This window comes from Colias eurytheme, chromosome 32, assembly GCF_061535395.1.
Source record: "Colias eurytheme isolate Ceu_HAF_F1 chromosome 32, ilColEury1 Martin Lab GWU primary, whole genome shotgun sequence".
NCBI classification, from domain to species: Eukaryota; Metazoa; Arthropoda; class Insecta; order Lepidoptera; family Pieridae; genus Colias; species Colias eurytheme.
The window spans coordinates 5312336-5325592 of record NC_143011.1 but is presented as its reverse complement, the minus strand read 5'-3'; positions in this window follow the sequence as shown (position 1 = coordinate 5325592).

Genomic DNA, 13257 nt, shown 5'->3' with positions numbered 1-13257 from the left:
GCTATTGGAATTTAATTCTGATTTGTCTAGCTTTGAAATATATCTTTCAAACAATGTTAGCCTGCCTTTTAACGTGCCACGCTGTCTCTTTAAGTCAGCGAGCTGCATATTTATACTTTTACAAATACCTAAACGAGGAGATTTAGAATTACCACCGATTGTATCTTCACAGTCACTCATTTTGGCAGATTATAGAAAACAAGAGTACTTACAAATTCCCGTTAAGCATCAGCACAGCGCCGCGCTGCTCAACACGTGCACGGCTAACTGAAACGTGAAAATAACGATATTAACGCAAATTAAACGCACAGGAGATGGAGAGAAGAAGGATGGTTATCGTAACCTGACCGGATGCGACTCGACGGCAATCCAGCATAATCCTCTTGCGACTCCTCGCCATGTGCATGTGGTGATGATGATGATGCTTCAAATTAATGATTCGGCTCCGAATGGACCATGTTTGATGTTATGGTGATTGATTCTTCCTTATTATAAAATTATTAAAATGAAAACGAGAATAAAAAAAAATGATTTTAATTATAACGATTACATTGTGTGCTGTTAGTTACAAGGTTACAAGAAAAGAAAATGACGCTAGGTTCCATGATTAAGCACATTCGTTTTACATTAACGTGAAGTTAGGCCAGAGTCCCACCGGTGTTGCCGCCACACCGCTGAACGACGTACGCTGCTAACTTCAGAGTTGTTGAACAGAAGCATTAGCATTTATCTACATTATTTTGATATTATATGATATAGAAATTGTTAAAATTCTATATCATGCCGTAAAATATCGCCACTGACCACCTATAACTTTTCCTGTATTAACTGAACATACAGGAATATGGTTTTCGGGCTTCTCTTATCTCTTTATAGTGCTTGTATCCTCAATGTATACCATGTATACCATACCATGACATTGTGGCGTTGCCACTTTTATTATCTATATTTTATTATCTGTGGCGTTCCGAAACGGAACGCACTTGATCGAATTTTAAATTGATTCGACGATAGTGAAAATGATTCACTAGGACAATAGTTAATACGCAAAACGCAATACGCAGTTGATACGTATTTAATACCAATACTCAATGATTGTCTCCTGCTAACCTGTACAGACTAGACTCATTGTGGTGACTGGTGAAACATTGTATAGCATTAACAACATAGTACTTACTGTATTATTGAAAGATCGATTAAAGGTTTATTTTACAATCTACGACTTTCATTATACATGGGTAACAAAACCCCATAACATATTCGGTTTTACTCCGGACAACATCTTCAGCCACCCAATCCCTTTGCTTGAAGTCCAAATCCAGCGGAGGACAATAATCGTCATTTACTAAAATTGAAGGTTTTTCGTCCTAGTATAAAAGTTGTCTGGATCCCATTTTATACTCAATCCATAGTATAATACTATAGATATCATGTGAAACGTGACTTGGAAAAAAATCATTCAAATAAATCACAAAATAAAAATTTGAAACAATTTTAAAAGTTACGAAAAGCCCAATTATACGTCAAAATGACGCACAACATCCTCTTTACAACCAAATGGCGGAATTTACATGGATGAGCCAACTATGTACTGCTAGGTCTCGACGGCTAATAAGTTGGTTCTGGATTTTGCAGCGATTCGATGGTAAATATAGAAGAGTTCATACGTCAAATTTACGTAGATTGGACTTCTAGGGTTAAATGCATAAATACCTAAATGATGTTTTGTTTTTATTATCTAATAACGATAAAAAAAACCCGTTGATTTCATTCGTTTTTCAAGCTACGTGCATAGTTTTTCCACTAAAAAGCCTCAATTGAGTCATAAAGTACACAAATTTCAAGCATAATAAGTCACATCATTTCTATAAAACCAAAACTGGCAATAATATAAGTCGTGTTGTGCGATTATGAACATAGTGCATAAGGGCATAAGTCGTTATATTGCAAAGAGTAAAAAAAAAATTATGTGAATACATTGAGTTATTCCATGAAGTACTCGTTCATAAGGCCACAACTACAAAAAACACGAAAAAAGTATATTTCTGGGGTTGTTACAACATGTGTTCATATGTAAAAATATAGTCTAACATCATATCTTACACATACAAGCTTAAAATTTTGAATTAATAAAGATTTAGTATTGATATATAGTTTTTTGTCTCTCCTGAAAAGTGCTGTTTTTGAGTTATTCCCTTATTCACTGGAGGCACAGAATATATGGACGCCAATGTGAATTTGAATACATAAGTAATTACTTATTTCTTTATTTGAAAGAGTAAGGTGTGCAGATAGTATACCTACCAATAAATCACACAAATTTTTATATTATATAATATATTAACAATCCCAGATGAAAAGTTAATCAAATAAGAACCAAAAAGTAAATTAGATTTAGATACATTTATTTCAAAGGATTTACAATTCACTTCTAACGTTTTAGAATAATATTATAAACTTGTACACCTTGACAAAAAGTAAAAAATTGCGGGTGAGTTTATTTGAAAGAGTAGTAGTAGTAGTAAGAGTAGTAGTAGTAGAGTAGAGTATTCCGATGTAAATGTCTCGTTAAATAGTACGTGGTTAGAATTCTGGAAGTAGGATCAGAAATTTAAAGGAAAATGGTATGGAAATATTCAAGAAGATTTACAGAGAAGACCTTGGTATGATGAGCTGGATGTAACTAGTCGCGAGTTTATCATCACAATCAACAGATTAAGATTTGGCCACAATAAACCAATAAATCACTTCACACCTTGCAAGACTGAACATAATTAATAGCAATATATGCACTTTCTGTAATGAGAAGATCGGCGATATGAAATTATTATGAACCATCAACCTTATTATTTTCTTTGTTTTCATAATCTTCAACAGTCAACTGTTAAAACCATGCCAAACGCCCAAACAGCCAAAATACGCAAGTCGCAACTTGTAGGTACGCAACATTGATTTGAATTTTGACGTCTATCAAATTTATCTTCGAAGAGAGGTAACCTGCTTAGAAAGTGAAACATCGATTATAGTGAATTAATCGATACTGACTAGAAACATGTGTCGCTCGAACTTGATACACATGTCAATTTTAAAATTCATCAAGCGAATCCCTTTTAAAGTAGTATACTTTCTTTCGTAAATTTAAGGAGCAAAAAAAGGGCAAGTATAATAAAAAAACACAACGCATTTATTATTATGATGATTTTTATTCACTGCATTCGATTACTGATGTCAGATTTCGATTTCTAGAGTAACGTCTACGTCGGGCAGTGTTGCCAATTTGGCATAATTTATGCTAAATTTAGCATATTTTTACATTGTTTAGCATTTTTATTTGTTGTCTAGCATATAGCTTATTTTTTAGCATATAAAATATTATAATATAATAAAAGTTAAACCATATGAAACCAACTACAGTTTTGCTACCTTGCATACGTAAATTTAGTCGACATTTCATGGACATGCACAACTTCCACCTTGGAATTCTGGAATGAAGTAATGGATTATAAAGACGCAGCTGGTAATAACCCTTTTGCAGATTTATCACAGCTGGCAATATCATTATTATCACTACCACATTCCAACGCGGAAATAGAACGTGTTTTTAGCCAAATGAATGTCGTCAAAACTAAGCTTCGCAACCGTTTGTCGGTAAAAACTTTAAATGCCATTTTATACATAAGATTCGACCTAAAGAGGGCAGGAAAATGCTGCTACTCTTACACAGTTCCGGATAATGTACTGCGCTCTATAGGCACCAAGGAAATATATAGTCTTGGCAATGAGGCTTCCACGTCTACGTCAACATTATCGGCTGCGGATGAAGACCAAGATATTAATATTTTATTTGATAATAACACACTCGAATATGAGATGTTATTATTTATGATGTCATTATTTACATATTATGTGTAAATAAATGTGTTGGATATATAAAATTTTAAGTAAAATGTCGTTTTATTTGACATTAAAAATTTTTAGCAAAATATTTAGCTTAATTATAAATCCTTTAGCAAAATTTTGGCAAAATTTTAACAGCCATTTAGCAAATTTTATGTTAGTCTTGCTGGCAACACTGGTCTCGGGCACAGAACAGTAAAAACCTCGGAGCAATTAAAACAAATAGAAGTGCTATAGTGTCATAATTATTAATATGAAAACCACTGTCGCCAAACCCACACATTTAAACCGATAGCTAAACACAAGTTTGATGCTAATTTTTGTTTTTAATCAGTGTTGCCAACGTAGGCGATTTTTCGCCATTTATGCTACTCCAGGGACAATTTTTTATACTACATATTAGGTTAATAGGCATACAGCCGGTAATCAGGCCGAATACTCTGAACACAGATAATTATATAAAGTATAGGTAAATCGATGAATTTTGTGACTGCTTGAACCAAAAACGAATCACACTGGCGAATTTTTATATGGATAAATACAATTTGTACACTTAATTAAATGTTTATTTAGTTATCTCATTTCATTTCGTGTTCACAGTTTAGGCATGACTATCATCGTAATTCTTCTTCTTCTTCTTTTTTTTTCAAATGGCAACTCCTGATCCCAGATCATCGTAATTAGAATTCTTTTAATTCACGTCTACCCTCTTCAAGAGTATTTTTTTAAACACGATAATCTCATTTAATTGTTAAATCAAACAAAACTCTATTAATTAAATATGTCGCGCTTAAGTAATGAAGAATATTTTGAGGAGGAACCAAGTAAGTTGAGACAATATTTATTTTATCAAAATAGAAGCCTGTACTGCTATTAGTATTTTTTAACCTCTTATGGCTAATTTTGCTGGAGATAATGATGATGAACCGCTGCCCTACCTCAAATTCGACTAGCTACGGCCCTGTGATGAAGTCCACTTCTATGAGGGATATCATGTGCAAAAGATACTTGTAGTTTATGTTTGCTCATGAACTATTCTTTATATATAAACTAGCTACCCGCCCCGGCTTCGCACGGGTGCAATGGCGGCCGGCCGGTACCGCCGTAAACGCTACGTCCCGCAATTTTTAAAGTAAATGACAAAAGAAAGTTATTGTGGGTTATCCATAAGAGATAGACATAATATATACCATCACGGACTTTTCTGTAGACCTTTTCAATACTTAGTACATTATTTTGATAAAACTCGTAGGGTTTAGCCTGCGTTTGCAATGTAGGTAAGAGGAAAAAATGTAATTATTTACGGCATCACATTAGAAACCTCAAAAATAACAGTACTTCTCCACTATTTAATTTAATTATTATACATATACACCTTCCTCTTGAATCACTCTATCTATTAAAAAAACCGCATCAAAATCCGTTGCGTAGTTTCAAAGATTTAAGCGTACAAAGGGACATAGGGACAGAGAAAGCGACTTTGTTTTATACTATGTAGTGATTCCAATGCGATCGGAAAAATAAAGAAAAGGTATAATAACTAAATCATTGTTCATTTACTTTCAGGGTTATCTCCCTCATCAGAATCGCGAGAGCGACGCAGCAGTACTGACTCGAGTGAATCTTTACCAGAGCTAAATATTGAAGTGGTACCTAAAAGAAAAGATGACGATGACCCAGAAGAGTTTTATCAGGAGTTAGAGAAAAAAATGAAGGAAATTATATCGGCAGATCGAAGAGGGTGTGATGCCCCGAAATCTGATACTATTGACAAAGAATCAGTAGAATTAAATGCAGTAGAAAAACCCAGTCTAAGATTTTCATAACAGACTTGATAAAAACTTCGGCTCCGGGTAGAGATCAACCCCTTCTTATACTTCCATACTTTAAAGAAAATATAAGTATTTGTCCCGCCACTGCACTTTCTGATTATATCAATGTCACAAAACATTTGAGGAATGAGGAGGACAATAGATTAATACTAACTTTTAAAAAACCTAATAAACCCGCCACAACTCAAACAATCAGTCTTTGGATCAAAAACGTGTTATCGGAAAGTGGTGTCAACATTTCAATATTTAGTTCACATAGCACAAGACACGCTTCAACATCTACTGCTTGTGCTAGTGGTGTATGCGTTGATAATATACGTAAAACTGCTGGCTGGACTTAACATTCCGAAACCTTTGCAAGGTTCTATAAACTTAATGTAGTTAATGAAAACGAATTTGCAGAATCAATTTTGCAAGAATAATGTTTGATTATATTTTTGTTAATATACAAAATAAAACTAATAATATCTATATATGTTTTATTCTAAACTTGCACCCAAAATGATTCTTACAAAACTTTTATCTCTTAACATCTACATAGTGAATAATATCTGAAGAATGAAGCGATGAAATATAATATATGATCAAACGAACTTCAGAGTGAAGTTCGATCATTATTATATGAATCGCTTCATTCGAAGATATTAACACCCACCACACCCTAACCCAAAGTTTTGTAAGATTACAGACTCTAAAAATAACGAATATCGTACAAAGCGAGCAAATACTTGTCAGGTCGTAATACCCACAATTAAAAAAAAATAAAATCTAAAGGCGTGCGTAGTTGCTAGCATTGAAAAAGGGAACTACATAGTAAATAATATCTTCGAATGAAACGATTCATATAATAATGATCAAACTTCACTCTGAAGTTCGCTTGATCATATATTAGTACATTTCGCATTCAAATCATTCAAAATTATTGTAAAATACACGATGAAATTCGAAAATTTAGTTAAAAACATACTTTGTATAGAACGAATTGTAAAAACGCGTTCACTCGAACTAAGTAAGTATCTAATATGATATCAATAAACTAATCTGAATTATTACTGACTCTACAATTCCTATTTTCATTAAGTATTCCAATTATCTTAATATTAGATACCCAATCTCGATTAAACGCGTTTCTATCTGTGCTTTTCCGTAAATCGTTGTTTCATTTTCGAATGTCACTTTTAAAGTAACAAAACACGGCTGACCTACCGTGTTTCGAACAAAATGCATGAAAACTTTCATTAGTAGATAGTTAAGTCTTGTATTTTAAAAGCATGCAATAATTTGTATTTCATTCAAAAACATAATTCGTTTATCGAAACGTTTTTTGCTTAAAACGGTTTCACAATGCATTTTTCTAATTATTATTTTCATTTCAATAATTAGTTACCTAGCCAAATTATTACAAACAATATTTTCGCTCCAACTCCAAGGTATCGTATTACGAGTAGGTACGAGTTAATTGTGTCTTTATGAAGTATAGTAATAAAAAAAACAAAATAAATCTCGTGTAGAGCCATTTAAATCTCGATAATTATTTCTATTAATATTACCTATAGGTACAAACTTTTAAAACTGTCAATTAATGTCAATTGCGCGGCAAATTTGTATTTTTTTTTTTCTTTTTGAAAATTTCATCATCTGTTGTTTTACAGTATTTTTCTATGAAAATATGTGCAGTTTACAATAAAAACTACGTATATCGAAACAATACAGCTTTGTCTGAATATTAAAATATTATGTTCTCAGTTCAATTACATTATTACTATTTTCGTACATTTCGATATCAGTTGAAAATATTGTATCATATAAAATTTTTGGTTAATGCAGCTGGTATAACAAGGTAATGCGCTTTCGTGTTTTAACTACATAATTAGTTCAATATTAATTTAGCCGTAAAATACGTTATTTTGTTATTAATTTGAATAATATTATTGTAAGGAATCTAATTCAGTGTTAGATTTTCAAAATTAGATTAAGGATAATTTGTAATAATTGAAATAAATATTTTTGGATGTACATACTGGTATTTTTATTTTATTCCCCTGTGCTCATATTATGTCATGAAACCTTTCAGTAGATACATGGACGAAATCGCAGCCAGCGCCCAGCAGCAATTAGCTATAACATACCTATAGAAAGAGGGGTTAGACAGGGTGACCCGCTATCACCAAAACTATTTATTGCCGTTTTAGAAATAATATTCAGGAACATAAATTGGGAAAACAAAGGAATAAAAATAAACAATAACTATCTTACTCACCTGAGATTTGCAGATGACATAGTTTTAATATCAGAAAATCCAAATGAACTAGAAGAAATGATAAACAGTTTGAACTTTGAAAGCCTCAAGGTCGGATTAGAAATGAACTCAAAGAAAACTAAAATAATGTCCAACAGCTCCAACATTCCTATTTGTGTAAGAAATAATACTATTGAATATGTTGACAAGTATATCTACTTGGGCAAACAGTTATCATTCAATAAACTAAATAATGAAGATGAAATATCCAGAAGAATAAGCATAGCATGGCGCAAATTTTGGTCCCTTAAAGAAATTTTAAAAGGAAACTACTCTTTAAAACTCAAGAAAATTGTATTTGATACCTGCGTGTTGCCTTGTCTACTATATGGCTGCCAAACATGGGTGTTCACAAACAAAGTAAAACAAAGGATCAGATCAACACAAAGCAGCATGGAGAGAAGCATGCTAAACCTAAGGAAAATATATAAAATTAAAAACACATCAATCCGAGGAAAAACAAATTTAACTGACGCTCTCACACAGGCACTGAAACTCAAGTGGCAATGGGCTGGACACATAAGTCGTTATACTGACGGACGTTGGACATCAGAAACATCATTGTGGAAAGGACCAGAAGGATTGAGGAATGTAGGTAGACCAATCAGACGGTGGTCTGATGACATTGTCGATATAGCTGGGAAGGACTGGGTTTCCTGCGGTATGGACCGACACAAGTGGAGGAAGATGGAGGAGGCCTTCACCCAATGTGGGATCCAACACAACAACTAATATTTATGTAGTAATTGATAATAAATTTCACATCTACTTACTAACACAAATTGTAAAACTGTCAAATTTAAATTAATATGTAATTAATTGTAATATGTAATAAATGTATTACTAACAAAAATTGTAAAAATTGTAAAACTGTTGTGTGGAAATAAAAGGCTTTTTTATTTTATTTATTTATTTACCTATAGGTATTAGGTAAGGTAATAAATAATAGCTCTATAGTTAATACGCACCTTGATACTTACCGTAGAGTTGTTTGATGTTGAATCCGTAATAAATAAAATTAACACAATACATAATTGAATGTTACTTTTGATACACAATACACACTACTTACTCAGAGGGAAATAAACGCTACCTACTATTTTTATTTGAACATAGGCTAGAATTTACTTTTTCACAAACACGTATATTTTTAAAAGCATAATATTATAGTTTATTAAATACTACATAATATTATATACAGTTTCATGAGCATAAAGGAACAACTCTTTTAGTGTCATTGGTTCAAGTGACGACATGAGACAGTTTGGCATTAATGCCGTGTTGCTATTGGTCTATTAATTGAATACTGCACGGAAACAACACACACTATTCCTTATTATTTTTAAATCGTTTTTTTCAATAAATCTGCAACAACAAATCTTTATATTTTTAAAAAAAGGTATTTATCAGTTAACTTGGGATACTAATATATTTCTATGGAAATTAACTATTTTTTGCAATAGATATTAAAAATACAGTTAACACATTAAGTGCATTTAATGATATTATACTCTTTGTTTATATAAATACAGAACGATAATTGAATCATCTAAAAAAAGCCAACAAAAAATGTTAAACTTATATTTTCTTCTTATAATTGGGTAAGTTTTTAAAAAATAACTCGTTTTTAATCTTTTTTCAAAAAAATTATCTAACTACAATAATCAAGACAATAATACTATAGTCTATAATAGTCGCATAAAAAAAAAGTATTTATAACCAGTCTTGACAATTTATGAGCGTTTTAGCCACTGTGCTTTGGTAATTTGCCTTTTTTATGGGAAAAAAATCCGCAATATCGATACTTCTTTGGTCCTGCATTTTCGTAAACATTTTATGGATACTCTGGTACCACATATTTTGAAAAAATTGGGCTATTGTCACGTAGAGTCTCTTCAAAGTGCGTGCCACAAGTCGTATTTGCATCCAAGGCACCTTCAAATCTGTGCTTAATTTTTTCATAAAATCTTTGCGGCTCATTGTATTTTATTTATTTATTTTTTTTATTTTTTATTGTGTGATAGGGAAGCGCTTGACCACGATCTCGCCTAATGGTAAGCTGAGATGTGGCCTATGATGGAGCGCGCTTCCCTAGAAGGAAGCATTAGCATTTATCTACATTATTTGATTCATTCCCGATTGTGGTGTGATTTTAAGAAGATAGTTCATTAAGTAAGTACAAGAGGAATCCTCTGTGGATTTACGTATTTTAACGACAATGTCGTTGTTCACGAAGGCGCGGCGAGTCGAATTAAGAGATCATTTTGTATTATAGCATTTATCTACATTATTTTGATATTATATGATATAGAAATTGTTAAAATTCTATATCATGCCGTAAAATATCGCCACTGACCACCTATAACTTTTCCTGTATTAACTGAACATACAGGAATATGGTTTTCGGGCTTCTCTTATCTCTTTATAGTGCTTGTATCCTCAATGTATACCACCATGACATTGTGGCGTTGCCACTTTTATTATCTATATTTTATTATCTGTGGCGTTCCGAAACGGAACGCACTTGATCGAATTTTAAATTGATTCGACGATAGTGAAAATGATTCACTAGGACAATAGTTAATACGCAAAACGCAATACGCAGTTGATACGTATTTAATACCAATACTCAATGATTGTCTCCTTGTGGTGACTGGTGAAACATTGTATAGCATTAACAACATAGTACTGTATTATTGAAAGATCGATTAAAGGTTTATTTTACAATCTACGACTTTCATTATACATGGGTAACAAAACCCCATAACATATTCGGTTTTACTCCGGACAACATCTTCAGCCACCCAATCCCTTTGCTTGAAGTCCAAATCCAGCGGAGGACAATAATCGTCTTTTGACGTATAATTGGGCTTTTCGTAACTTTTAAAATTGTATAAATTTATAAAGAATAGAAAAAATTCGATCACGAGGCGGGACTCGAACCCGCATCCTTCGCGCCATTCCGGGGCGGATGCCTAACCAACTCAGCCACTCGTGACCCGCCAGAGCAATCGAATTTATTCTATTCTTTCAGTTTTTATGTGTCTGAAGGGACACACCGCGCGCCATCTATTGAGATGATTAACAACCATTTCAACCAATATGAAGCACCTTTCAGTGAATACAATATTGTAACGATGGAACACGACCTTTTTTGTTGAATTTATATTTTTGGTTTTATGGCATTCAAATGCTTTATAAATATAAATTTATAAAGAATAGAAAAAATTCGATCACGAGGCGGGACTCGAACCCGCATCCTTCGCGCCATTCCGGGGCGGATGCCTAACCAACTCAGCCACTCGTGACCCGCCAGAGCAATCGAATTTATTCTATTCTTTCAGTTTTTATGTGTCTGAAGGGACACACCGCGCGCCATCTATTGAGATGATTAACAACCATTTCAACCAATATGAAGCACCTTTCAGTGAATACAATATTGTAACGATGGAACACGACCTTTTTTGTTGAATTTATATTTTTGGTTTTATGGCATTCAAATGCTTTATAAATATAAATTTATAAAGAATAGAAAAAATTCGATCACGAGGCGGGACTCGAACCCGCATCCTTCGCGCCATTCCGGGGCGGATGCCTAACCAACTCAGCCACTCGTGACCCGCCAGAGCAATCGAATTTATTCTATTCTTTCAGTTTTTATGTGTCTGAAGGGACACACCGCGCGCCATCTATTGAGATGATTAACAACCATTTCAACCAATATGAAGCACCTTTCAGTGAATACAATATTGTAACGATGGAACACGACCTTTTTTGTTGAATTTATATTTTTGGTTTTATGGCATTCAAATGCTTTATAAATATAAATTTATAAAGAATAGAAAAAATTCGATCACGAGGCGGGACTCGAACCCGCATCCTTCGCGCCATTCCGGGGCGGATGCCTAACCAACTCAGCCACTCGTGACCCGCCAGAGCAATCGAATTTATTCTATTCTTTCAGTTTTTATGTGTCTGAAGGGACACACCGCGCGCCATCTATTGAGATGATTAACAACCATTTCAACCAATATGAAGCACCTTTCAGTGAATACAATATTGTAACGATGGAACACGACCTTTTTTGTTGAATTTATATTTTTGGTTTTATGGCATTCAAATGCTTTATAAATATAAATTTATAAAGAATAGAAAAAATTCGATCACGAGGCGGGACTCGAACCCGCATCCTTCGCGCCATTCCGGGGCGGATGCCTAACCAACTCAGCCACTCGTGACCCGCCAGAGCAATCGAATTTATTCTATTCTTTCAGTTTTTATGTGTCTGAAGGGACACACCGCGCGCCATCTATTGAGATGATTAACAACCATTTCAACCAATATGAAGCACCTTTCAGTGAATACAATATTGTAACGATGGAACACGACCTTTTTTGTTGAATTTATATTTTTGGTTTTATGGCATTCAAATGCTTTATAAATATAAATTTATAAAGAATAGAAAAAATTCGATCACGAGGCGGGACTCGAACCCGCATCCTTCGCGCCATTCCGGGGCGGATGCCTAACCAACTCAGCCACTCGTGACCCGCCAGAGCAATCGAATTTATTCTATTCTTTCAGTTTTTATGTGTCTGAAGGGACACACCGCGCGCCATCTATTGAGATGATTAACAACCATTTCAACCAATATGAAGCACCTTTCAGTGAATACAATATTGTAACGATGGAACACGACCTTTTTTGTTGAATTTATATTTTTGGTTTTATGGCATTCAAATGCTTTATAAATATAAATTTATAAAGAATAGAAAAAATTCGATCACGAGGCGGGACTCGAACCCGCATCCTTCGCGCCATTCCGGGGCGGATGCCTAACCAACTCAGCCACTCGTGACCCGCCAGAGCAATCGAATTTATTCTATTCTTTCAGTTTTTATGTGTCTGAAGGGACACACCGCGCGCCATCTATTGAGATGATTAACAACCATTTCAACCAATATGAAGCACCTTTCAGTGAATACAATATTGTAACGATGGAACACGACCTTTTTTGTTGAATTTATATTTTTGGTTTTATGGCATTCAAATGCTTTATAAATATAAATTTATAAAGAATAGAAAAAATTCGATCACGAGGCGGGACTCGAACCCGCATCCTTCGCGCCATTCCGGGGCGGATGCCTAACCAACTCAGCCACTCGTCATAAAACCAAAAATATAAATTCAACAAAAAAGGTCGTGTTCCATCGTTACAATATTGTATTC